This window comes from Oncorhynchus mykiss, chromosome 19 (genome assembly GCF_057628025.1).
Source record: "Oncorhynchus mykiss isolate SJ-2025 chromosome 19, ASM5762802v1, whole genome shotgun sequence".
NCBI classification, from domain to species: domain Eukaryota; kingdom Metazoa; phylum Chordata; class Actinopteri; order Salmoniformes; family Salmonidae; genus Oncorhynchus; species Oncorhynchus mykiss.
In genome coordinates this window covers 4,831,111-4,857,466 of record NC_143040.1, presented here as the reverse complement: position 1 = coordinate 4,857,466, position 26,356 = coordinate 4,831,111, and the positions used below count along the sequence as shown (strand labels likewise).

Below are 26,356 nucleotides of genomic sequence, written 5' to 3'. Positions count from 1 at the left end.
ATACTCGCGATCAGGGTTAAACTGAAGTGTTTTAATATGCCTAAATACATTTTTGGCAGAATACCTCACTACACATTCTCACTGCAAAAAAAAAAAAAAACTGCAGAAATGTCTGTGGAATGGATCTGCATCTTGGAACAACAGAATCCATCTTATTGACTGATTTCATCAGGAAATAAGTGGACCAGGGACATGTCTGTGGCATGGTAATGGTTGACCAGGGAAATGTCTGTGGCATTGTAGACCAGGGACATGTCTGTGGAATGGTAATGGTTGACCAGGGAAATGTCTGTGGCATGGTAATGGTTGACCAGGAAAATGTCTGTGGCATTGTAGACCAGGGACATGTCTGTGGAATGGTAATGGTTGACCAGGGAAATGTCTGTGGAATGGTAATGGTTGACCAGGGAAATGTCTGTGGAATGGTAATGTTTGACCAGGGACATGACTGTGGCGTGGTAATGGTTGACCAGGGAAATGTCTGTGGCATGGTAATGGTTGACCAGGGAAATGTCTGTGGCATGGTAATGATTGACCAGGGAAATGTCTGTGGCATGGTAAGGTTTGACCAGGGAAATGTCTGTGGCATGGTAATGGTTGACCAGGGAAATGTCTGTGGCATGGTAATGGTTGAGCAGGGAAATGACTGTGGAATGGTAATGGTTGACCAGGGCAATGACTGTGGCATGGTAATGGTTGACATTTACTGTGGTCTTAAATGACAAACTGTCCTATAAATGATTTAATAATCTAGCAAATAAAATACCTCACTCCACATTACGTCCTGAGGGCACAAAATGATCCATTCACAAGTAGGCCTTTTCCTTGACATTATCAGGACATGACAGGCATAATCACCAGTGCTACAATAACATATCACACACATCCGGGTTATCAGAAGACAGAAATGTATCTCTGAGGCCTTTAGTTGACTTATAAACAGACCCCAGTCATTCATCTGATAAGTAAAAAATCTCCTTCTCAACACGAAACTCAATAGAACTCCGAATTTAACACATTCCTCCATTATTTTTAACATCAAGATCAGGGGAGAGCGCGAACGCAGTCCCCCACTACCAGAAATTATGCAATCGAGATTTCCACATTTGAGAAATTCGCAGGGGTCAGCACAGCCGGAGTGCAATGGCTGAGCCTCGCCCTGGGTGAACCGCCTTCGTGATCACAGTGTCTCCCTTGCCAGGTAAGTATGAGTTGTACACATTGGTAGAGGAGTACTCCTTCCAGGACAAAGGTGTTTGACTCACGGTCACCACTTCTACTACTGATAATACCACATCATATTGAACAGGGTTTAATGACGTTTACGAATACAGTTGCGGACAAGGCGAAGAAAAAAGCAATACATTTTGTTTTACTATATTATATCACGGACCGACTATTTTCCCATCAAGCAACACGGTAGAAATTCTAAATACATTGCATTTTTGGTCTAAATGTTGGTCTGGTAACACACAAGTAGGCGATGTACCAAAATGCTGAAATCACATTCGTGCACACAGCCAACCGAAAGACACCATTTATTTCTGGTGTTTTGTAGCGTTCCAGACGTTGTAGGAATAGTTTCATCACGCTTGTTTTCTGCTCTCAGTAAAATATGATTCCACCATCGACCACAGGGTGGCATACGACCCACAGATATGGAGGAGAAACAGTAGCCTACTACTTCATCAACAAGACACGGTAGTAGCTACAATGGGTGGTTTTTAATTAATTGTTTTATTTCACCAGGTAGGCTAGTTGGGAACAAGTTCTCATTTACAAACTGCGACCTGGCCAAGATAAAGCACAGCAGTGCGACAAAAACAACAACACAGAGTTACACGTAAACAAACGTAGTCAATAACACAGTAGAACATGAAAATAGAAAGATCTATGTACAGTGACATGGCCATACTCTTATTTGTAATTGTATCTGTAAATTGACAGGATGATACTCGCGATCAGGGTTAAACTGAAGTGTTTTAATATGCCTAAATACATTTTTGGCAGAATACCTCACTACACATTCTCACTGCAAAAAAAAAAAAAAACTGCAGAAATGTCTGTGGAATGGATCTGCATCTTGGAACAACAGAATCCATCTTATTGACTGATTTCATCAGGAAATAAGTGGACCAGGGACATGTCTGTGGCATGGTAATGGTTGACCAGGGAAATGTCTGTGGCATTGTAGACCAGGGACATGTCTGTGGAATGGTAATGGTTGACCAGGGAAATGTCTGTGGCATGGTAATGGTTGACCAGGAAAATGTCTGTGGCATTGTAGACCAGGGACATGTCTGTGGAATGGTAATGGTTGACCAGGGAAATGTCTGTGGAATGGTAATGGTTGACCAGGGAAATGTCTGTGGAATGGTAATGTTTGACCAGGGACATGACTGTGGCGTGGTAATGGTTGACCAGGGAAATGTCTGTGGCATGGTAATGGTTGACCAGGGAAATGTCTGTGGCATGGTAATGATTGACCAGGGAAATGTCTGTGGCATGGTAATGGTTGACCAGGGAAATGTCTGTGGCATGGTAATGGTTGACCAGGGAAATGTCTGTGGCATGGTAATGGTTGAGCAGGGAAATGACTGTGGAATGGTAATGGTTGACCAGGGCAATGACTGTGGCATGGTAATGGTTGACATTTACTGTGGTCTTAAATGACAAACTGTCCTATAAATGATTTAATAATCTAGCAAATAAAATACCTCAATCCACATTACGTCCTGAGGGCACAAAATGATCCATTCACAAGTAGGCCTTTTCCTTGACATTATCAGGACATGACAGGCATAATCACCAGTGCTACAATAACATATCACACACATCCGGGTTATCAGAAGACAGAAATGTATCTCTGAGGCCTTTAGTTGACTTATAAACAGACCCCAGTCATTCATCTGATAAGTAAAAAATCTCCTTCTCAACACGAAACTCAATAGAACTCCGAATTTAACACATTCCTCCATTATTTTTAACATCAAGATCAGGGGAGAGCGCGAACGCAGTCCCCCACTACCAGAAATTATGCAATCGAGATTTCCACATTTGAGAAATTCGCAGGGGTCAGCACAGCCGGAGTGCAATGGCTGAGCCTCGCCCTGGGTGAACCGCCTTCGTGATCACGGTGTCTCCCTTGCCAGGTAAGTATGAGTTGTACACATTGGTAGAGGAGTACTCCTTCCAGGACAAAGGTGTTTGACTCACGGTCACCACTTCTACTACTGATAATACCACATCATATTGAACAGGGTTTAATGACGTTTACGAATACAGTTGCGGACAAGGCGAAGAAAAAAGCAATACATTTTGTTTTACTATATTATATCACGGACCGACTATTTTCCCATCAAGCAACACGGTAGAAATTCTAAATACATTGCATTTTTGGTCTAAATGTTGGTCTGGTAACACACAAGTAGGCGATGTACCAAAATGCTGAAATCACATTCGTGCACACAGCCAACCGAAAGACACCATTTATTTCTGGTGTTTTGTAGCGTTCCAGACGTTGTAGGAATAGTTTCATCACGCTTGTTTTCTGCTCTCAGTAAAATATGATTCCACCATCGACCACAGGGTGGCATACGACCCACAGATATGGAGGAGAAACAGTAGCCTACTACTTCATCAACAAGACACGGTAGTAGCTACAATGGGTGGTTTTTAATTAATTGTTTTATTTCACCAGGTAGGCTAGTTGGGAACAAGTTCTCATTTACAAACTGCGACCTGGCCAAGATAAAGCACAGCAGTGCGACAAAAACAACAACACAGAGTTACACGTAAACAAACGTAGTCAATAACACAGTAGAACATGAAAATAGAAAGATCTATGTACAGTGACATGGCCATACTCGTATTTGTAATTGTATCTGTAAATTGACAGGATGATACTCGCGATCAGGGTTAAACTGAAGTGTTTTAATATGCCTAAATACATTTTTGGCAGAATACCTCACTACACATTCTCACTGCAAAAAAAAAAGAAAACTGCAGAAATGTCTGTGGAATGGATCTGCATCTTGGAACAACAGAATCCATCTTATTGACTGATTTCATCAGGAAATAAGTGGACCAGGGACATGTCTGTGGCATGGTAATGGTTGACCAGGGAAATGTCTGTGGCATTGTAGACCAGGGACATGTCTGTGGAATGGTAATGGTTGACCAGGGAAATGTCTGTGGCATGGTAATGGTTGACCAGGAAAATGTCTGTGGCATTGTAGACCAGGGACATGTCTGTGGAATGGTAATGGTTGACCAGGGAAATGTCTGTGGAATGGTAATGGTTGACCAGGGAAATGTCTGTGGAATGGTAATGTTTGACCAGGGACATGACTGTGGCGTGGTAATGGTTGACCAGGGAAATGTCTGTGGCATGGTAATGGTTGACCAGGGAAATGTCTGTGGCATGGTAATGATTGACCAGGGAAATGTCTGTGGCATGGTAATGGTTGACCAGGGAAATGTCTGTGGCATGGTAATGGTTGAGCAGGGAAATGACTGTGGAATGGTAATGTTTGACCAGGGACATGACTGTGGCGTGGTAATGGTTGACCAGGGAAATGTCTGTGGCATGGTAATGATTGACCAGGGAAATGTCTGTGGCATGGTAATGGTTGACCAGGGAAATGTCTGTGGCATGGTAATGGTTGAGCAGGGAAATGACTGTGGAATGGTAATGTTTGACCAGGGACATGACTGTGGCATGGTAATGGTTGACCAGGGAAATGTCTGTGGCATGGTAATGGTTGAGCAGGGAAATGACTGTGGAATGGTAATGGTTGACCAGGGCAATGACTGTGGCATGGTAATGGTTGACATTTACTGTGGTCTTAAATGACAAACTGTCCTATAAATGATTTAATAATCTAGCAAATAAAATACCTCAATCCACATTACGTCCTGAGGGCACAAAATGATCCATTCACAAGTAGGCCTTTTCCTTGACATTATCAGGACATGACAGGCATAATCACCAGTGCTACAATAACATATCACACACATCCGGGTTATCAGAAGACAGAAATGTATCTCTGAGGCCTTTAGTTGACTTATAAACAGACCCCAGTCATTCATCTGATAAGTAAAAAATCTCCTTCTCAACACGAAACTCAATAGAACTCCGAATTTAACACATTCCTCCATTATTTTTAACATCAAGATCAGGGGAGAGCGCGAACGCAGTCCCCCACTACCAGAAATTATGCAATCGAGATTTCCACATTTGAGAAATTCGCAGGGGTCAGCACAGCCGGAGTACAATGGCTGAGCCTCGCCCTGGGTGAACCGCCTTCGTGATCACGGTGTCTCCCTTGCCAGGTAAGTATGAGTTGTACACATTGGTAGAGGAGTACTCCTTCCAGGACAAAGGTGTTTGACTCACGGTCACCACTTCTACTACTGATAATACCACATCATATTGAACAGGGTTTAATGACGTTTACGAATACAGTTGCGGACAAGGCGAAGAAAAAAGCAATACATTTTGTTTTACTATATTATATCACGGACCGACTATTTTCCCATCAAGCAACACGGTAGAAATTCTAAATACATTGCATTTTTGGTCTAAATGTTGGTCTGGTAACACACAAGTAGGCGATGTACCAAAATGCTGAAATCACATTCGTGCACACAGCCAACCGAAAGACACCATTTATTTCTGGTGTTTTGTAGCGTTCCAGACGTTGTAGGAATAGTTTCATCACGCTTGTTTTCTGCTCTCAGTAAAATATGATTCCACCATCGACCACAGGGTGGCATACGACCCACAGATATGGAGGAGAAACAGTAGCCTACTACTTCATCAACAAGACACGGTAGTAGCTACAATGGGTGGTTTTTAATTAATTGTTTTATTTCACCAGGTAGGCTAGTTGGGAACAAGTTCTCATTTACAAACTGCGACCTGGCCAAGATAAAGCACAGCAGTGCGACAAAAACAACAACACAGAGTTACACGTAAACAAACGTAGTCAATAACACAGTAGAACATGAAAATAGAAAGATCTATGTACAGTGACATGGCCATACTCGTATTTGTAATTGTATCTGTAAATTGACAGGATGATACTCGCGATCAGGGTTAAACTGAAGTGTTTTAATATGCCTAAATACATTTTTGGCAGAATACCTCACTACACATTCTCACTGCAAAAAAAAAAAAAAACTGCAGAAATGTCTGTGGAATGGATCTGCATCTTGGAACAACAGAATCCATCTTATTGACTGATTTCATCAGGAAATAAGTGGACCAGGGACATGTCTGTGGCATGGTAATGGTTGACCAGGGAAATGTCTGTGGCATTGTAGACCAGGGACATGTCTGTGGAATGGTAATGGTTGACCAGGGAAATGTCTGTGGCATGGTAATGGTTGACCAGGAAAATGTCTGTGGCATTGTAGACCAGGGACATGTCTGTGGAATGGTAATGGTTGACCAGGGAAATGTCTGTGGAATGGTAATGGTTGACCAGGGAAATGTCTGTGGAATGGTAATGTTTGACCAGGGACATGACTGTGGCGTGGTAATGGTTGACCAGGGAAATGTCTGTGGCATGGTAATGATTGACCAGGGAAATGTCTGTGGCATGGTAATGGTTGACCAGGGAAATGTCTGTTGCATGGTAATGGTTGAGCAGGGAAATGACTGTGGAATGGTAATGTTTGAGCAGGGACATGACTGTGGCGTGGTAATGGTTGACCAGGGAAATGTCTGTGGCATGGTAATGGTTGACCAGGGAAATGTCTGTGGCATGGTAATGGTTGAGCAGGGAAATGACTGTGGAATGGTAATGTTTGACCAGGGACATGACTGTGGCGTGGTAATGGTTGACCAGGGAAATGTCTGTGGCATGGTAATGGTTGACCAGGGAAATGTCTGTGGCATGGTAATGATTGACCAGGGAAATGTCTGTGGCATGGTAATGGTTGACCAGGGAAATGTCTGTGGCATGGTAATGGTTGAGCAGGGAAATGACTGTGGAATGGTAATGTTTGACCAGGGACATGACTGTGGCGTGGTAATGGTTGACCAGGGAAATGTCTGTGGCATGGTAATGATTGACCAGGGAAATGTCTGTGGCATGGTAATGGTTGACCAGGGAAATGTCTGTGGCATGGTAATGGTTGAGCAGGGAAATGACTGTGGAATGGTAATGTTTGACCAGGGACATGACTGTGGCGTGGTAATGGTTGACCAGGGAAATGTCTGTGGCATGGTAATGGTTGACCAGGGAAATGTCTGTGGCATGGTAATGGTTGAGCAGGGAAATGACTGTGGAATGGTAATGGTTGACCAGGGCAATGACTGTGGCATGGTAATGGTTGACATTTACTGTGGTCTTAAATGACAAACTGTCCTATAAATGATTTAATAATCTAGCAAATAAAATACCTCAATCCACATTACATCCTGAGGGCACAAAATGATCCATTCACAAGTAGGCCTTTTCCTTGACATTATCAGGACATGACAGGCATAATCACCAGTGCTACAATAACATATCACACACATCCGGGTTATCAGAAGACAGACATGTATCTCTGAGGCCTTCAGTTGACTTATAAATAGACCCCAGTCTGTTCATCTGATAAGTAAAAAATCTCCTTCTCAACACGAAACTCAATAGAACTCCTAATTTAACACATTCCTCCATAATTTTTAACATCAAGATCAGGGGAGAGCGCGAACGCAGTCCCCCACTACCAGAAATTATGCAATCGAGATTTCCACATTTGAGAAATTCGCAGGGGTCAGCACAGCCGGAGTGCAATGGCTGAGCCTCGCCCTGGGTGAACCGCCTTCGTGATCACGGTGTCTCCCTTGCCAGGTAAGTATGAGTTGTACACATTGGTAGAGGAGTACTCCTTCCAGGACAAAGGTGTTTGACTCACGGTCACCACTTCTACTACTGATAATACCACATCATATTGAACAGGGTTTAATGACGTTTACGAATACAGTTGCGGACAAGGCGAAGAAAAAAGCAATACATTTTGTTTTACTATATTATATCACGGACCGACTATTTTCCCATCAAGCAACACGGTAGAAATTCTAAATACATTGCATTTTTGGTCTAAATGTTGGTCTGGTAACACACAAGTAGGCGATGTACCAAAATGCTGAAATCACATTCGTGCACACAGCCAACCGAAAGACACCATTTATTTCTGGTGTTTTGTAGCGTTCCAGACGTTGTAGGAATAGTTTCATCACGCTTGTTTTCTGCTCTCAGTAAAATATGATTCCACCATCGACCACAGGGTGGCATACGACCCACAGATATGGAGGAGAAACAGTAGCCTACTACTTCATCAACAAGACACGGTAGTAGCTACAATGGGTGGTTTTTAATTAATTGTTTTATTTCACCAGGTAGGCTAGTTGGGAACAAGTTCTCATTTACAAACTGCGACCTGGCCAAGATAAAGCACAGCAGTGCGACAAAAACAACAACACAGAGTTACACGTAAACAAACGTAGTCAATAACACAGTAGAACATGAAAATAGAAAGATCTATGTACAGTGACATGGCCATACTCGTATTTGTAATTGTATCTGTAAATTGACAGGATGATACTCGCGATCAGGGTTAAACTGAAGTGTTTTAATATGCCTAAATACATTTTTGGCAGAATACCTCACTACACATTCTCACTGCAAAAAAAAAAAAAAACTGCAGAAATGTCTGTGGAATGGATCTGCATCTTGGAACAACAGAATCCATCTTATTGACTGATTTCATCAGGAAATAAGTGGACCAGGGACATGTCTGTGGCATGGTAATGGTTGACCAGGGAAATGTCTGTGGCATTGTAGACCAGGGACATGTCTGTGGAATGGTAATGGTTGACCAGGGAAATGTCTGTGGCATGGTAATGGTTGACCAGGAAAATGTCTGTGGCATTGTAGACCAGGGACATGTCTGTGGAATGGTAATGGTTGACCAGGGAAATGTCTGTGGAATGGTAATGGTTGACCAGGGAAATGTCTGTGGAATGGTAATGTTTGACCAGGGACATGACTGTGGCGTGGTAATGGTTGACCAGGGAAATGTCTGTGGCATGGTAATGATTGACCAGGGAAATGTCTGTGGCATGGTAATGGTTGACCAGGGAAATGTCTGTTGCATGGTAATGGTTGAGCAGGGAAATGACTGTGGAATGGTAATGTTTGAGCAGGGACATGACTGTGGCGTGGTAATGGTTGACCAGGGAAATGTCTGTGGCATGGTAATGGTTGACCAGGGAAATGTCTGTGGCATGGTAATGGTTGAGCAGGGAAATGACTGTGGAATGGTAATGTTTGACCAGGGACATGACTGTGGCGTGGTAATGGTTGACCAGGGAAATGTCTGTGGCATGGTAATGGTTGACCAGGGAAATGTCTGTGGCATGGTAATGATTGACCAGGGAAATGTCTGTGGCATGGTAATGGTTGACCAGGGAAATGTCTGTGGCATGGTAATGGTTGAGCAGGGAAATGACTGTGGAATGGTAATGTTTGACCAGGGACATGACTGTGGCGTGGTAATGGTTGACCAGGGAAATGTCTGTGGCATGGTAATGATTGACCAGGGAAATGTCTGTGGCATGGTAATGGTTGACCAGGGAAATGTCTGTGGCATGGTAATGGTTGAGCAGGGAAATGACTGTGGAATGGTAATGTTTGACCAGGGACATGACTGTGGCGTGGTAATGGTTGACCAGGGAAATGTCTGTGGCATGGTAATGGTTGACCAGGGAAATGTCTGTGGCATGGTAATGGTTGAGCAGGGAAATGACTGTGGAATGGTAATGTTTGACCAGGGACATGACTGTGGCATGGTAATGGTTGACCAGGGAAATGTCTGTGGCATGGTAATGGTTGAGCAGGGAAATGACTGTGGAATGGTAATGGTTGACCAGGGCAATGACTGTGGCATGGTAATGGTTGACATTTACTGTGGTCTTAAATGACAAACTGTCCTATAAATGATTTAATAATCTAGCAAATAAAATACCTCAATCCACATTACGTCCTGAGGGCACAAAATGATCCATTCACAAGTAGGCCTTTTCCTTGACATTATCAGGACATGACAGGCATAATCACCAGTGCTACAATAACATATCACACACATCCGGGTTATCAGAAGACAGACATGTATCTCTGAGGCCTTTAGTTGACTTATAAACAGACCCCAGTCTGTTCATCTGATAAGTAAAAAATCTCCTTCTCAACACGAAACTCAATAGAACTCCGAATTTAACACATTCCTCCATTATTTTTAACATCAAGATCAGGGGAGAGCGCGAACGCAGTCCCCCACTACCAGAAATTATGCAATCGAGATTTCCACATTTGAGAAATTCGCAGGGGTCAGCACAGCCGGAGTGCAATGGCTGAGCCTCGCCCTGGGTGAACCGCCTTCGTGATCACGGTGTCTCCCTTGCCAGGTAAGTATGAGTTGTACACATTGGTAGAGGAGTACTCCTTCCAGGACAAAGGTGTTTGACTCACGGTCACCACTTCTACTACTGATAATACCACATCATATTGAACAGGGTTTAATGACGTTTACGAATACAGTTGCGGACAAGGCGAAGAAAAAAGCAATACATTTTGTTTTACTATATTATATCACGGACCGACTATTTTCCCATCAAGCAACACGGTAGAAATTCTAAATACATTGCATTTTTGGTCTAAATGTTGGTCTGGTAACACACAAGTAGGCGATGTACCAAAATGCTGAAATCACATTCGTGCACACAGCCAACCGAAAGACACCATTTATTTCTGGTGTTTTGTAGCGTTCCAGACGTTGTAGGAATAGTTTCATCACGCTTGTTTTCTGCTCTCAGTAAAATATGATTCCACCATCGACCACAGGGTGGCATACGACCCACAGATATGGAGGAGAAACAGTAGCCTACTACTTCATCAACAAGACACGGTAGTAGCTACAATGGGTGGTTTTTAATTAATTGTTTTATTTCACCAGGTAGGCTAGTTGGGAACAAGTTCTCATTTACAAACTGCGACCTGGCCAAGATAAAGCACAGCAGTGCGACAAAAACAACAACACAGAGTTACACGTAAACAAACGTAGTCAATAACACAGTAGAACATGAAAATAGAAAGATCTATGTACAGTGACATGGCCATACTCGTATTTGTAATTGTATCTGTAAATTGACAGGATGATACTCGCGATCAGGGTTAAACTGAAGTGTTTTAATATGCCTAAATACATTTTTGGCAGAATACCTCACTACACATTCTCACTGCAAAAAAAAAAAAAAACTGCAGAAATGTCTGTGGAATGGATCTGCATCTTGGAACAACAGAATCCATCTTATTGACTGATTTCATCAGGAAATAAGTGGACCAGGGACATGTCTGTGGCATGGTAATGGTTGACCAGGGAAATGTCTGTGGCATTGTAGACCAGGGACATGTCTGTGGAATGGTAATGGTTGACCAGGGAAATGTCTGTGGCATGGTAATGGTTGACCAGGAAAATGTCTGTGGCATTGTAGACCAGGGACATGTCTGTGGAATGGTAATGGTTGACCAGGGAAATGTCTGTGGAATGGTAATGGTTGACCAGGGAAATGTCTGTGGAATGGTAATGTTTGACCAGGGACATGACTGTGGCGTGGTAATGGTTGACCAGGGAAATGTCTGTGGCATGGTAATGATTGACCAGGGAAATGTCTGTGGCATGGTAATGGTTGACCAGGGAAATGTCTGTTGCATGGTAATGGTTGAGCAGGGAAATGACTGTGGAATGGTAATGTTTGACCAGGGACATGACTGTGGCGTGGTAATGGTTGACCAGGGAAATGTCTGTGGCATGGTAATGGTTGACCAGGGAAATGTCTGTGGCATGGTAATGGTTGAGCAGGGAAATGACTGTGGAATGGTAATGTTTGACCAGGGACATGACTGTGGCGTGGTAATGGTTGACCAGGGAAATGTCTGTGGCATGGTAATGGTTGACCAGGGAAATGTCTGTGGCATGGTAATGATTGACCAGGGAAATGTCTGTGGCATGGTAATGGTTGACCAGGGAAATGTCTGTGGCATGGTAATGGTTGAGCAGGGAAATGACTGTGGAATGGTAATGTTTGACCAGGGACATGACTGTGGCGTGGTAATGGTTGACCAGGGAAATGTCTGTGGCATGGTAATGATTGACCAGGGAAATGTCTGTGGCATGGTAATGGTTGACCAGGGAAATGTCTGTGGCATGGTAATGGTTGAGCAGGGAAATGACTGTGGAATGGTAATGTTTGACCAGGGACATGACTGTGGCGTGGTAATGGTTGACCAGGGAAATGTCTGTGGCATGGTAATGGTTGACCAGGGAAATGTCTGTGGCATGGTAATGGTTGAGCAGGGAAATGACTGTGGAATGGTAATGGTTGACCAGGGCAATGACTGTGGCATGGTAATGGTTGACATTTACTGTGGTCTTAAATGACAAACTGTCCTATAAATGATTTAATAATCTAGCAAATAAAATACCTCAATCCACATTACATCCTGAGGGCACAAAATGATCCATTCACAAGTAGGCCTTTTCCTTGACATTATCAGGACATGACAGGCATAATCACCAGTGCTACAATAACATATCACACACATCCGGGTTATCAGAAGACAGAAATGTATCTCTGAGGCCTTTAGTTGACTTATAAACAGACCCCAGTCATTCATCTGATAAGTAAAAAATCTCCTTCTCAACACGAAACTCAATAGAACTCCGATTTTAACACATTCCTCCATTATTTTTAACATCAAGATCAGGGGAGAGCGCGAACGCAGTCCCCCACTACCAGAAATTATGCAATCGAGATTTCCACATTTGAGAAATTCGCAGGGGTCAGCACAGCCGGAGTGCAATGGCTGAGCCTCGCCCTGGGTGAACCGCCTTCGTGATCACGGTGTCTCCCTTGCCAGGTAAGTATGATTTGCACACGTTGGTAGAGGAGCACTCCTTCCAGGACAAAGGTGTTTGACTCACGGTTACCACTTCTACTACTGATAATACCACATCATATTGAACAGGGTTTAATGACGTTTACGAATACAGTTGCGGACAAGGCGAAGAAAAAAGCAATACATTTTGTTTTACTATATTATATCACGGACCGACTATTTTCCCATCAAGCAACACGGTAGAAATTCTAAATACATTGCATTTTTGGTCTAAATGTTGGTCTGGTAACACACAAGTAGGCGATGTACCAAAATGCTGAAATCACATTCGTGCACACAGCCAACCGAAAGACACCATTTATTTCTGGTGTTTTGTAGCGTTCCAGACGTTGTAGGAATAGTTTCATCACGCTTGTTTTCTGCTCTCAGTAAAATATGATTCCACCATCGACCACAGGGTGGCATACGACCCACAGATATGGAGGAGAAACAGTAGCCTACTACTTCATCAACAAGACACGGTAGTAGCTACAATGGGTGGTTTTTAATTAATTGTTTTATTTCACCAGGTAGGCTAGTTGGGAACAAGTTCTCATTTACAAACTGCGACCTGGCCAAGATAAAGCACAGCAGTGCGACAAAAACAACAACACAGAGTTACACGTAAACAAACGTAGTCAATAACACAGTAGAACATGAAAATAGAAAGATCTATGTACAGTGACATGGCCATACTCGTATTTGTAATTGTATCTGTAAATTGACAGGATGATACTCGCGATCAGGGTTAAACTGAAGTGTTTTAATATGCCTAAATACATTTTTGGCAGAATACCTCACTACACATTCTCACTGCAAAAAAAAAAAAAAACTGCAGAAATGTCTGTGGAATGGATCTGCATCTTGGAACAACAGAATCCATCTTATTGACTGATTTCATCAGGAAATAAGTGGACCAGGGACATGTCTGTGGCATGGTAATGGTTGACCAGGGAAATGTCTGTGGCATTGTAGACCAGGGACATGTCTGTGGAATGGTAATGGTTGACCAGGGAAATGTCTGTGGCATGGTAATGGTTGACCAGGAAAATGTCTGTGGCATTGTAGACCAGGGACATGTCTGTGGAATGGTAATGGTTGACCAGGGAAATGTCTGTGGAATGGTAATGGTTGACCAGGGAAATGTCTGTGGAATGGTAATGTTTGACCAGGGACATGACTGTGGCGTGGTAATGGTTGACCAGGGAAATGTCTGTGGCATGGTAATGGTTGACCAGGGAAATGTCTGTGGCATGGTAATGATTGACCAGGGAAATGTCTGTGGCATGGTAATGGTTGACCAGGGAAATGTCTGTGGCATGGTAATGGTTGACCAGGGAAATGTCTGTGGCATGGTAATGGTTGAGCAGGGAAATGACTGTGGAATGGTAATGGTTGACCAGGGCAATGACTGTGGCATGGTAATGGTTGACATTTACTGTGGTCTTAAATGACAAACTGTCCTATAAATGATTTAATAATCTAGCAAATAAAATACCTCAATCCACATTACGTCCTGAGGGCACAAAATGATCCATTCACAAGTAGGCCTTTTCCTTGACATTATCAGGACATGACAGGCATAATCACCAGTGCTACAATAACATATCACACACATCCGGGTTATCAGAAGACAGAAATGTATCTCTGAGGCCTTTAGTTGACTTATAAACAGACCCCAGTCATTCATCTGATAAGTAAAAAATCTCCTTCTCAACACGAAACTCAATAGAACTCCGAATTTAACACATTCCTCCATTATTTTTAACATCAAGATCAGGGGAGAGCGCGAACGAATTGCAGGGGTCAGCACAGCCGGAGTGCAATGGCTGAGCCTCGCCCTGGGTGAACCGCCTTCGTGATCACGGTGTCTCCCTTGCCAGGTAAGTATGAGTTGTACACGTTGGTAGAGGAGTACTCCTTCCAGGACAAAGGTGCTTGACTCACGGTTACCACTTCTACTACTGATAATACCACATCATATTGAACAGGGTTTAATGACGTTTACAAATACAGTTGCGGACAAGGCGAAGAAAAAAGCAATACATTTTGTTTTACTATATTATATCACGGACCGACTATTTTCCCATCAAGCAACACGGTAGAAATTCTAAATACATTGCATTTTTGGTCTAAATGTTGGTCTGGTAACACACAAGTAGGCGATGTACCAAAATGCTGAAATCACATTCGTGCACACAGCCAACCGAAAGACACCATTTATTTCTGGTGTTTTGTAGCGTTCCAGACGTTGTAGGAATAGTTTCATCACGCTTGTTTTCTGCTCTCAGTAAAATATGATTCCACCATCGACCACAGGGTGGCATACGACCCACAGATATGGAGGAGAAACAGTAGCCTACTACTTCATCAACAAGACACGGTAGTAGCTACAATGGGTGGTTTTTAATTAATTGTTTTATTTCACCAGGTAGGCTAGTTGGGAACAAGTTCTCATTTACAAACTGCGACCTGGCCAAGATAAAGCACAGCAGTGCGACAAAAACAACAACACAGAGTTACACGTAAACAAACGTAGTCAATAACACAGTAGAACATGAAAATAGAAAGATCTATGTACAGTGACATGGCCATACTCGTATTTGTAATTGTATCTGTAAATTGACAGGATGATACTCGCGATCAGGGTTAAACTGAAGTGTTTTAATATGCCTAAATACATTTTTGGCAGAATACCTCACTACACATTCTCACTGCAAAAAAAAAAAAAAACTGCAGAAATGTCTGTGGAATGGATCTGCATCTTGGAACAACAGAATCCATCTTATTGACTGATTTCATCAGGAAATAAGTGGACCAGGGACATGTCTGTGGCATGGTAATGGTTGACCAGGGAAATGTCTGTGGCATTGTAGACCAGGGACATGTCTGTGGAATGGTAATGGTTGACCAGGGAAATGTCTGTGGCATGGTAATGGTTGACCAGGAAAATGTCTGTGGCATTGTAGACCAGGGACATGTCTGTGGAATGGTAATGGTTGACCAGGGAAATGTCTGTGGAATGGTAATGGTTGACCAGGGAAATGTCTGTGGAATGGTAATGTTTGACCAGGGACATGACTGTGGCGTGGTAATGGTTGACCAGGGAAATGTCTGTGGCATGGTAATGGTTGACCAGGGAAATGTCTGTGGCATGGTAATGATTGACCAGGGAAATGTCTGTGGCATGGTAATGGTTGACCAGGGAAATGTCTGTGGCATGGTAATGGTTGACCAGGGAAATGTCTGTGGCATGGTAATGGTTGAGCAGGGAAATGACTGTGGAATGGTAATGGTTGACCAGGGCAATGACTGTGGCATGGTAATGGTTGACATTTACTGTGGTCTTAAATGACAAACTGTCCTATAAATGATTTAATAATCTAGCAAATAAAATACCTCAATCCACATTACGTCCTGAGGGCACAAAATGATCCATTCACAAGTAGGCCTTTTCCTTGACATTATCAGGACATGACAGGCATAATCACCAGTGCTACAATAACATATCACACACATCCGGGTTATCAGAAGACAGAAATGTATCTCTGAGGCCTTTAGTTGACTTATAAACAGACCCCAGTCATTCATCTGATAAGTAAAAAATCTCCTTCTCAACACGAAACTCAATAGAACTCCGAATTTAACACATTCCTCCATTATTTTTAACATCAAGATCAGGGGAGAGCGCGAACGCAGTCCCCCACTACCAGAAATTATGCAATCGAGATTTCCACATTTGAGAAATTCGCAGGGGTCAGCACAGTCGGAGTGCAATGGCTGAGCCTCGCCCTTGGTGAACCGCCTTCGTGATCACGGTGTCTCCCTTGCCAGGTAAGTATGAGTTGTACACATTGGTAGAGGAGTACTCCTTCCAGGACAAAGGTGTTTGACTCACGGTCACCACTTCTACTACTGATAATACCACATCATATTGAACAGGGTTTAATGACGTTTACGAATACAGTTGCGGACAAGGCGAAGAAAAAAGCAATACATTTTGTTTTACTATATTATATCACGGACCGACTATTTTCCCATCAAGCAACACGGTAGAAATTCTAAATACATTGCATTTTTGGTCTAAATGTTGGTCTGGTAACACACAAGTAGGCGATGTACCAAAATGCTGAAATCACATTCGTGCACACAGCCAACCGAAAGACACCATTTATTTCTGGTGTTTTGTAGCGTTCCAGACGTTGTAGGAATAGTTTCATCACGCTTGTTTTCTGCTCTCAGTAAAATATGATTCCACCATCGACCACAGGGTGGCATACGACCCACAGATATGGAGGAGAAACAGTAGCCTACTACTTCATCAACAAGACACGGTAGTAGCTACAATGGGTGGTTTTTAATTAATTGTTTTATTTCACCAGGTAGGCTAGTTGGGAACAAGTTCTCATTTACAAACTGCGACCTGGCCAAGATAAAGCACAGCAGTGCGACAAAAACAACAACACAGAGTTACACGTAAACAAACGTAGTCAATAACACAGTAGAACATGAAAATAGAAAGATCTATGTACAGTGACATGGCCATACTCGTATTTGTAATTGTATCTGTAAATTGACAGGATGATACTCGCGATCAGGGTTAAACTGAAGTGTTTTAATATGCCTAAATACATTTTTGGCAGAATACCTCACTACACATTCTCACTGCAAAAAAAAAAAAAAACTGCAGAAATGTCTGTGGAATGGATCTGCATCTTGGAACAACAGAATCCATCTTATTGACTGATTTCATCAGGAAATAAGTGGACCAGGGACATGTCTGTGGCATGGTAATGGTTGACCAGGGAAATGTCTGTGGCATTGTAGACCAGGGACATGTCTGTGGAATGGTAATGGTTGACCAGGGAAATGTCTGTGGCATGGTAATGGTTGACCAGGGAAATGTCTGTGGCATGGTAATGATTGACCAGGGAAATGTCTGTGGCATGGTAATGTTTGACCAGGGACATGACTGTGGCGTGGTAATGGTTGACCAGGGAAATGTCTGTGGCATGGTAATGGTTGACCAGGGAAATGTCTGTGGCATGGTAATGATTGACCAGGGAAATGTCTGTGGCATGGTAATGGTTGACCAGGGAAATGTCTGTGGCATGGTAATGGTTGAGCAGGGAAATGACTGTGGAATGGTAATGTTTGACCAGGGACATGACTGTGGCGTGGTAATGGTTGACCAGGGAAATGTCTGTGGCATGGTAATGATTGACCAGGGAAATGTCTGTGGCATGGTAATGGTTGACCAGGGAAATGTCTGTGGCATGGTAATGGTTGAGCAGGGAAATGACTGTGGAATGGTAATGTTTGACCAGGGACATGACTGTGGCGTGGTAATGGTTGACCAGGGAAATGTCTGTGGCATGGTAATGGTTGACCAGGGAAATGTCTGTGGCATGGTAATGGTTGAGCAGGGAAATGACTGTGGAATGGTAATGGTTGACCAGGGCAATGACTGTGGCATGGTAATGGTTGACATTTACTGTGGTCTTAAATGACAAACTGTCCTATAAATGATTTAACAATCTAGCAAATAAAATACCTCAATCCACATTACGTCCTGAGGGCACAAAATGATCCATTCACAAGTAGGCCTTTTCCTTGACATTATCAGGACATGACAGGCATAATCACCAGTGCTACAATAACATATCACACACATCCGGGTTATCAGAAGACAGAAATGTATCTCTGAGGCCTTTAGTTGACTTATAAACAGACCCCAGTCATTCATCTGATTAGTAAAAAATCTCCTTCTCAACACGAAACTCAATAGAACTCCGAATTTAACACATTAATTACATCCATTATTTTTAACATCAAGATCAGGGGAGAGCGCTCGAGATTTCCACATTTGAGAAATTCGCAGGGGTCAGCACAGCCGGAGTGCAATGGCTGAGCCTCGCCCTGTGTGAACCGCCTTCGTGATCACGGTGTCTCCCTTGCCAGGTAAGTATGAGTTGTACACGTTGGTAGAGGAGCACTCCTTCCAGGACAAAGGTGTTTGACTCACGGTTACCACTTCTACTACTGATAATACCACATCATATTGAACAGGGTTTAATGACGTTTACGAATACAGTTGCGGACAAGGCGAAGAAAAAGCAATACATTTTGTTTTACTATATTATATCACGGACCGACTATTTTCCCATCAAGCAACACGGTAGAAATTCTATATACATTGCATTTGTTGTCTAAATGTTCGTCTGGTTACACACAAGTAGGCGATGTACCAAAATGCTGAAATCACATTCGTGCACACAGCCAACCGAAAGACACCACTTATTTCTGGTGTTTTGTAGCGTTCCAGACGTTGTAGGAATAGTTTCATCACGCTTGTTTTCTGCTCTCAGTAAAATATGACTCCACCATCGACCACAGGGTGGCATACGACCCACAGATACGGAGGAGAAACAGTAGCCTACTACTTCAACGTCAACAAAGACACAGTAGTAGCTACAAGGGTGTTTATTTTATTTTACCTTTATTTAGCCAGGTCGGCCAGTTGGGAACAAGTTCTCATTTACAACTGCGACCTGGCCAAGAATAAAGCACAGCAATGCGACAACAACAACAACACAGAGTTACACGTAAACAAACGTAGTCAATAACACAGTAGAACATGAAAATAGAAAGATCTATGTACAGTGACATGGCCATACTCGTATTTGTAATTGTATCTGTAAATTGACAGGATGATACTCGCGATCAGGGTTAAACTGAAGTGTTTTAATATGCCTAAATACATTTTGGCAGAATACCTCACTACACATTCTCACTGCAAAAAAAAAAAAAAAACCTGCAGAAATGTCTGTGGAATGGATCTGCATCTTGGAACAACAGAATCCATCTTATTGACAGATTTTGTCAGGAAATAAGTGGACCAGGGACATGTCTGTGGCGTGGTAATGGTTGACCAGGGAAATGTCTGTGGCATGGTAATGGTTGACCAGGGAAATGTCTGTGGCATTGTAGACCAGGGACATGTCTGTGGAATGGTAATGGTTGACCAGGGAAATGTCTGTGGCATGGTAATGGTTGACCAGGGAAATGTCTGTGGCATTGTAGACTAGGGACATGTCTGTGGAATGGTAATGGTTGACCAGGGAAATGTCTGTGGCATGGTAATGGTTGACCAGGGAAATGTCTGTGGCATTGTAGACCAGGGACATGTCTGTGGAATGGTAATGGTTGACCAGGGAAATGTCTGTGGAATGGTAATGGTTGACCAGGGAAATGTCTGTGGAATGGTAATGTTTGACCAGGGACATGACTGTGGCGTGGTAATGGTTGACATTTACTGTGGTCTTAAATGACAAACTGTCCTATAAATGATTTAATAATCTAGCAAATAAAATACCTCAATCCACATTACGTCCTGAGGGCACAAAATGATCCATTCACAAGTAGGCCTTTTCCTTGACATTATCAGGACATGACAGGCATAATCACCAGTGCTACAATAACATATCACACACATCCGGGTTATCAGAAGACAGAAATGTATCTCTGAGGCCTTTAGTTGACTTATAAACAGACCCCAGTCATTCATCTGATAAGTAAAAAATCTCCTTCTCAACACGAAACTCAATAGAACTCCGAATTTAACACATTCCTCCATTATTTTTAACATCAAGATCAGGGGAGAGCGCGAAAGCAGTCCCCCACTACCAGAAATTATGCAATCGAGATTTCCACATTTGAGAAATTCGCAGGGGTCAGCACAGCCGGAGTGCAATGGCTGAGCCTCGCCCTGGGTGAACCGCCTTCGTGATCACGGTGTCTTCCTTGCCAGGTAAGTATGAGTTGTACACGTTGATAGAGGAGCACTCCTTCCAGGACAAATGTGTTTGACTCACGGTTACCACTTCTACTACTGATAATACCACATCATATTGAACAGGGTTTAATGACGTTTACGAATACAGTTGCGGACAAGGCGAAGAAAAAGCAATACATTTTGTTTTACTATATTATATCACGGACCGACTATTTTCCCATCAAGCAACACGGTAGAAATTCTATATACATTGCATTTGTTGTCTAAATGTTCGTCTGGTTACACACAAGTAGGCGATGTACCAAAATGCTGAAATCACATTCGTGCACACAGCCAACCGAAAGACACCACTTATTTCTGGTGTTTTGTAGCGTTCCAGACGTTGTAGGAATAGTTTCATCACGCTTGTTTTCTGCTCTCAGTAAAATATGACTCCACCATCGACCACAGGGTGGCATACGACCCACAGATACGGAGGAGAAACAGTAGCCTACTACTTCAACGTCAACAAAGACACAGTAGTAGCTACAAGGGTGTTTATTTTATTTTACCTTTATTTAGCCAGGTCGGCCAGTTGGGAACAAGTTCTCATTTACAACTGCGACCTGGCCAAGAATAAAGCACAGCAATGCGACAACAACAACAACACAGAGTTACACGTAAACAAACGTAGTCAATAACACAGTAGAACATGAAAATAGAAAGATCTATGTACAGTGACATGGCCATACTCGTATTTGTAATTGTATCTGTAAATTGACAGGATGATACTCGCGATCAGGGTTAAACTGAAGTGTTTTAATATGCCTAAATACATTTTGGCAGAATACCTCACTACACATTCTCACTGCAAAAAAAAAAAAAAAACCTGCAGAAATGTCTGTGGAATGGATCTGCATCTTGGAACAACAGAATCCATCTTATTGACAGATTTTGTCAGGAAATAAGTGGACCAGGGACATGTCTGTGGCGTGGTAATGGTTGACCAGGGAAATGTCTGTGGCATGGTAATGGTTGACCAGGGAAATGTCTGTGGCATTGTAGACCAGGGACATGTCTGTGGAATGGTAATGGTTGACCAGGGAAATGTCTGTGGCATGGTAATGGTTGACCAGGGAAATGTCTGTGGCATTGTAGACTAGGGACATGTCTGTGGAATGGTAATGGTTGACCAGGGAAATGTCTGTGGCATGGTAATGGTTGACCAGGGAAATGTCTGTGGCATTGTAGACCAGGGACATGTCTGTGGAATGGTAATGGTTGACCAGGGAAATGTCTGTGGAATGGTAATGGTTGACCAGGGAAATGTCTGTGGAATGGTAATGTTTGACCAGGGACATGACTGTGGCGTGGTAATGGTTGACATTTACTGTGGTCTTAAATGACAAACTGTCCTATAAATGATTTAATAATCTAGCAAATAAAATACCTCAATCCACATTACGTCCTGAGGGCACAAAATGATCCATTCACAAGTAGGCCTTTTCCTTGACATTATCAGGACATGACAGGCATAATCACCAGTGCTACAATAACATATCACACACATCCGGGTTATCAGAAGACAGAAATGTATCTCTGAGGCCTTTAGTTGACTTATAAACAGACCCCAGTCATTCATCTGATAAGTAAAAAATCTCCTTCTCAACACGAAACTCAATAGAACTCCGAATTTAACACATTCCTCCATTATTTTTAACATCAAGATCAGGGGAGAGCGCGAAAGCAGTCCCCCACTACCAGAAATTATGCAATCGAGATTTCCACATTTGAGAAATTCGCAGGGGTCAGCACAGCCGGAGTGCAATGGCTGAGCCTCGCCCTGGGTGAACCGCCTTCGTGATCACGGTGTCTTCCTTGCCAGGTAAGTATGAGTTGTACACGTTGATAGAGGAGCACTCCTTCCAGGACAAATGTGTTTGACTCACGGTTACCACTTCTACTACTGATAATACCACATCATATTGAACAGGGTTTAATGACGTTTACGAATACAGTTGCGGACAAGGCGAAGAAAAAGCAATACATTTTGTTTTACTATATTATATCAAGGACCGACTATTTTCCCATCAAGCAACACGGTAGAAATTCTATATACATTGCATTTGTTGTCTAAATGTTCGTCTGGTTACACACAAGTAGGCGATGTACAAAAATGCTGAAATCACATTCGTGCACACAGCCAACCGAAAGACACCACTTATTTCTGGTGTTTTGTAGCGTTCCAGACGTTGTAGGAATAGTTTCATCACGCTTGTTTTCTGCTCTCAGTAAAATATGATTCCACCATCGACCACAGGGTGGCATACGACCCACAGATACGGAGGAGAAACAGTAGCCTACTACTTCAACGTCAACAAAGACACAGTAGTAGCTACAAGGGTGTTTATTTTATTTTACCTTTATTTAGCCAGGTCGGCCAGTTGGGAACAAGTTCTCATTTACAACTGCGACCTGGCCAAGAATAAAGCACAGCAATGCGACAACAACAACAACACAGAGTTACACGTAAACAAACGTAGTCAATAACACAGTAGAACATGAAAATAGAAAGATCTATGTACAGTGACATGGCCATACTCGTATTTGTAATTGTATCTGTAAATTGACAGGATGATACTCGCGATCAGGGTTAAACTGAAGTGTTTTAATATGCCTAAATACATTTTGGCAGAATACCTCACTACACATTCTCACTGCAAAAAAAAAAAAAAAACCTGCAGAAATGTCTGTGGAATGGATCTGCATCTTGGAACAACAGAATCCATCTTATTGACAGATTTTGTCAGGAAATAAGTGGACCAGGGACATGTCTGTGGCGTGGTAATGGTTGACCAGGGAAATGTCTGTGGCATGGTAATGGTTGACCAGGGAAATGTCTGTGGCATTGTAGACCAGGGACATGTCTGTGGAATGGTAATGGTTGACCAGGGAAATGTCTGTGGCATGGTAATGGTTGACCAGGGAAATGTCTGTGGCATTGTAGACTAGGGACATGTCTGTGGAATGGTAATGGTTGACCAGGGAAATGTCTGTGGCATGGTAATGGTTGACCAGGGAAATGTCTGTGGCATTGTAGACCAGGGACATGTCTGTGGAATGGTAATGGTTGACCAGGGAAATGTCTGTGGAATGGTAATGGTTGACCAGGGAAATGTCTGTGGAATGGTAATGTTTGACCAGGGACATGACTATGGCGTGGTAATGGTTGACATTTACTGTGGTCTTAAATGACAAACTGTCCTATAAATGATTTAATAATCTAGCAAATAAAATACCTCAATTGGGGCGGCAGGGTAGCCTAGTGGTTAGAGCGTTGGACTAGTAACCGGAAGGTTGCGAGTTCAAACCCCCGAGCTGACAAGGTACAAATCTGTCGTTCTGCCCCTGAACAGGCAGTTAACCCACTGTTCCCAGGCCGTCATTGAAAATAAGAATGTGTTCTTAACTGACTTGCCTGGTTAAATAAAGGTAAAATTAAAAAAATAAAAATAAATCCACATTACGTCCTGAGGGCACAAAATGATCCATTCACAAGTAGGCCTTTTCCTTGACATTATCAGGACATGACAGGCATAATCACCAGTGCTACAATAACATATCACACACATCCGGGTTATCAGAAGACAGAAATGTATCTCTGAGGCCTTTAGTTGACTTATAAACAGACCCCAGTCATTCATCTGATTAGTAAAAAATCTCCTTCTCAACACGAAACTCAATAGAACTCCGAATTTAACACATTAATTACATCCATTATTTTTAACATCAAGATCAGGGGAGAGCGCTCGAGATTTCCACATTTGAGAAATTCGCAGGGGTCAGCACAGCCGGAGTGCAATGGCTGAGCCTCGCCCTGGGTGAAACGCCTTCGTGATCACGGTGTCTCCCTTGCCAGGTAAGTATGAGTTGTACACGTTGGTAGAGGAGCACTCCTTCCAGGACAAAGGTGTTTGACTCACGGTTACCACTTCTACTACTGATAATACCACATCATATTGAACAGGGTTTAATGACGTTTACGAATACAGTTGCGGACAAGGCGAAGAAAAAGCAATACATTTTGTTTTACTATATTATATCACGGACCGACTATTTTCCCATCAAGCAACACGGTAGAAATTCTATATACATTGCATTTGTTGTCTAAATGTCCGTCTGGTTACACACAAGTAGGCGATGTACCAAAATGCTGAATTCACATTCGTGCACACAGCCAACCGAAAGACACCACTTATTTCTGGTGTTTTGTAGCGTTCCAGACGTTGTAGGAATAGTTTCATCACGCTTGTTTTCTGCTCTCAGTAAAATATGACTCCACCATCGACCACAGGGTGGCATACGACCCACAGATACGGAGGAGAAACAGTAGCCTACTACTTCAACGTCAACAAAGACACAGTAGTAGCTACAAGGGTGTTTATTTTATTTTACCTTTATTTAGCCAGGTCGGCCAGTTGGGAACAAGTTCTCATTTACAACTGCGACCTGGCCAAGAATAAAGCACAGCAATGCGACAACAACAACAACACAGAGTTACACGTAAACAAACGTAGTCAATAACACAGTAGAACATGAAAATAGAAAGATCTATGTACAGTGACATGGCCATACTCGTATTTGTAATTGTATCTGTAAATTGACAGGATGATACTCGCGATCAGGGTTAAACTGAAGTGTTTTAATATGCCTAAATACATTTTGGCAGAATACCTCACTACACATTCTCACTGCAAAAAAAAAAACCTGCAGAAATGTCTGTGGAATGGATCTGCATCTTGGAACAACAGAATCCATCTTATTGACTGATTTCATCAGGAAATAAGTGGACCAGGGACATGTCTGTGGCATGGTAATGGTTGACCAGGGAAATGTCTGTTGTCAAGGTAATGGTTGACCAGGGAAATGTCTGTGGAATGGTAATGTTTGACCAGGGACATGACTGTGGCATGGTAATGGTTGACCAGGGAAATGTCTGTGGCATTGTAGACCAGGGACATGTCTGTGGAATGGTAATGGTTGACCAGGGAAATGTCTGTGGAATGGTAATGTTTGACCAGGGACATGACTGTGGCGTGGTAATGGTTGACCAGGGAAATGTCTGTGGCATGGTAATGGTTGACCAGGGAAATGTCTGTTGTCAAGGTAATGGTTGACCAGGGAAATGTCTGTGGAATGGTAATGTTTAACCAGGGAAATGTCTGTTGTCAAGGTAATGGTTGACCAGGGCAATGACTGTGGCATGGTAATGGTTGACCAGGGAAATGTCTGTTGTCATGGTAATAGTTGACCAGGGAAATTTCTGTGGCATGGTAATGGTTGACATGTACTGTGGTCTTAAATTACAAACTCTCCTATAAATGATTTAATATTCTAACAAATGAAAGACCTCAATCCAGATTACGTCGTGAGGGCACAAAATGATCCATTCACAAGTAGGCCTTTTCCTTGACATTATCAGGACATGACAGGCATAATCACCAGTGCTACAATAACATATCACACACATCCGGGTTATCAGAAGACAAAATGTATCTCTGAGGCCTTATTAGTTGAATCATAAACAGACCCT

At 42.7% G+C, this 26,356-nt stretch overlaps 10 non-coding genes and 2 pseudogenes across 10 annotated transcripts; all 12 read right to left on the bottom strand.

The window, feature by feature from the left end:
* Positions 1-1,045: 1,045 nt before the first annotated feature.
* Positions 1,046-1,209, bottom strand: LOC149974759 (U1 spliceosomal RNA). Its single transcript, XR_016489137.1, has one exon. It is a non-coding gene; the product is annotated as a U1 spliceosomal RNA (small nuclear RNA).
* A 1,787-nt stretch (positions 1,210-2,996) lies between these two features.
* LOC149974758 (U1 spliceosomal RNA) lies at positions 2,997-3,160 on the bottom strand. The gene has a single exon (XR_016489204.1). It is a non-coding gene; the product is annotated as a U1 spliceosomal RNA (small nuclear RNA).
* A 2,018-nt stretch (positions 3,161-5,178) lies between these two features.
* LOC149974757 (U1 spliceosomal RNA) lies at positions 5,179-5,342 on the bottom strand. Its single transcript, XR_016489129.1, has one exon. It is a non-coding gene; the product is annotated as a U1 spliceosomal RNA (small nuclear RNA).
* A 2,349-nt stretch (positions 5,343-7,691) lies between these two features.
* LOC149974756 (U1 spliceosomal RNA) lies at positions 7,692-7,855 on the bottom strand. Its single transcript, XR_016489203.1, has one exon. It is a non-coding gene; the product is annotated as a U1 spliceosomal RNA (small nuclear RNA).
* Positions 7,856-10,303: 2,448 nt separating this feature from the next.
* LOC149974755 (U1 spliceosomal RNA) lies at positions 10,304-10,467 on the bottom strand. The gene has a single exon (XR_016489202.1). It is a non-coding gene; the product is annotated as a U1 spliceosomal RNA (small nuclear RNA).
* A 2,348-nt stretch (positions 10,468-12,815) lies between these two features.
* On the bottom strand, positions 12,816-12,979 carry LOC149974754 (U1 spliceosomal RNA). Its single transcript, XR_016489201.1, has one exon. It is a non-coding gene; the product is annotated as a U1 spliceosomal RNA (small nuclear RNA).
* A 1,735-nt stretch (positions 12,980-14,714) lies between these two features.
* LOC149974753 (U1 spliceosomal RNA) lies at positions 14,715-14,880 on the bottom strand. Its single transcript, XR_016489168.1, has one exon. It is a non-coding gene; the product is annotated as a U1 spliceosomal RNA (small nuclear RNA).
* A 1,787-nt stretch (positions 14,881-16,667) lies between these two features.
* LOC149974752 (U1 spliceosomal RNA) lies at positions 16,668-16,831 on the bottom strand. Its single transcript, XR_016489155.1, has one exon. It is a non-coding gene; the product is annotated as a U1 spliceosomal RNA (small nuclear RNA).
* A 2,001-nt stretch (positions 16,832-18,832) lies between these two features.
* On the bottom strand, positions 18,833-18,958 carry LOC149974751 (U1 spliceosomal RNA; annotated as a pseudogene).
* A 1,685-nt stretch (positions 18,959-20,643) lies between these two features.
* Positions 20,644-20,807, bottom strand: LOC149974750 (U1 spliceosomal RNA). Its single transcript, XR_016489157.1, has one exon. It is a non-coding gene; the product is annotated as a U1 spliceosomal RNA (small nuclear RNA).
* A 1,685-nt stretch (positions 20,808-22,492) lies between these two features.
* Positions 22,493-22,656, bottom strand: LOC149974749 (U1 spliceosomal RNA). The gene has a single exon (XR_016489156.1). It is a non-coding gene; the product is annotated as a U1 spliceosomal RNA (small nuclear RNA).
* Positions 22,657-24,564: 1,908 nt separating this feature from the next.
* LOC149974748 (U1 spliceosomal RNA) lies at positions 24,565-24,690 on the bottom strand (annotated as a pseudogene).
* Between the last annotated feature and the right edge of the window lie 1,666 nt (positions 24,691-26,356).